The sequence below is a fragment of the Salarias fasciatus genome, chromosome 18, assembly GCF_902148845.1.
Source record: "Salarias fasciatus chromosome 18, fSalaFa1.1, whole genome shotgun sequence".
Classification (NCBI taxonomy): Eukaryota; Metazoa; Chordata; class Actinopteri; order Blenniiformes; family Blenniidae; genus Salarias; species Salarias fasciatus.
Window position 1 is genome coordinate 2,638,113 of NC_043762.1, and position 1,618 is coordinate 2,639,730.

Here is a 1,618-nt window from a genome sequence, read left to right on the forward strand (position 1 = left end):
GACACGTGCACAGTTTCCCTGTGAGTCTGAGCACGAGAGTGAAGGAAGACTTGGACCTGAAGCAGTTTAGCTGCATCCTCCCGTGTCGATGCAGGGCTGAGAGACTGCTGACCGGCCAAGTTACCTGAAATCCTCACAGTCCCAACCGGAAACAGCTGACTGACACCTTTCAAAATAAAACTGTAAGCTCAACATTTCGTGATTTTTTTTTTCTTCTCCCATTTAGAGATAAATGCAGATTTTTAGAGCAGGAACAACAAACATAAATGCGATCTGTTTCTCATATTCCAAATCATAAGTTTAGAATTTAAATTAGCATCCAAATAGTTCAATCTGTGCTCTAACTGGAGTAAAGCCAGAGGCTGGAATACGCTGAACGAATCACCGGTTCTAAAGCAGGTTATGTTCTGGATAAGAGATCAACAAGTACAGAACAGGGCTGTGAAAACTCATGAGAATCATTCGTCTATACCAGGGGTGTTCAACCTGCGGCTCTGGAGCAACATGTGGCTCTTTAGTCCCTCTGGAGCGGCTCCATGATGAAGCCTTCACGACATGATACCTGAAAAAACATTTATTTTTAAATTATTATATGATTCGTCATTCTTGGTTCAAAAGGGATTAAAAAAAGGAACATGTAAAATTGGGAAAAATAGTAAAAAATACAAGAAATTGGGGAAAAAATGATAGAACAGCATAAAAGGTGAAATGGCTGCAATTTCTAAAAAGAAAATTTAATACTGCGTAAAAAAAGCATACAAAACTGTTTTAAAAGAAGAACAACGGCTAAAACAGCTACAACTTCAAAACTGTCAACAACAAACAGATTCTCTGTAATAAAATGTTCACTATTCTGAACTAAACCTTCATGAATGCATCGTAAGATGTAGTTTTTGTGTGTTGATTAAAAACAAGTATGAAACTTTCTGAGCTGCATTCGCCTCATTTTAAGGATTAAATGTGTTTTTTGGCTCCAGAACACCTTGACTTGACAGAAAGTCAGAATGATTTTTTGGGTCATAAAGGTTGCAGACCCCTGGTCTGTAACATTTGCTGTCAGATAATTCTGATAGTAAATAAAAGTTCAAATCTGAGCAGTGAAGCTGCAAATTTAGCTTTAGTCATTGAACAAAACTGCAAGTATAACATGACAACGGTGTTAAACAGTGAACATGGCAGTGTGAGTTGACTGCAGTAAAATTAGTTGCAAATGGAGAAATGGGTGTAAAAGATCCTGAAAGATCCTGGCTTCAGAGAAACAGTTTGACATCCAGTCCTCCAGGACTGAATTACAACTGAAGAGAAAACTGGTTCCACTGAACTCGCTCAGGACGGGGAAGCAGGGTCCCTGCTGCTGTGTCGATGACGAGGAGGAGGAGGATGAGGAGGAGGAGGAGGAGGAGGAGGATGATGATGATGAGGAGGAGGAGGAGGAGGAGGAGGAGGAGGAGGATGATGATGATGAGGAGGAGGAGGAGGAGGAGGAGGAGGAGGAGGAGGAGGAGGATGATGAGGAGGAGGAGGATGAGGAGGAGGAGGAGGAGGAGGATGATAAGCGTGCTGACGGTGTTTTATTGTGAAGGCGCAGGGCGGAAGTGCTGCCGGTGTCTCCGGTGCT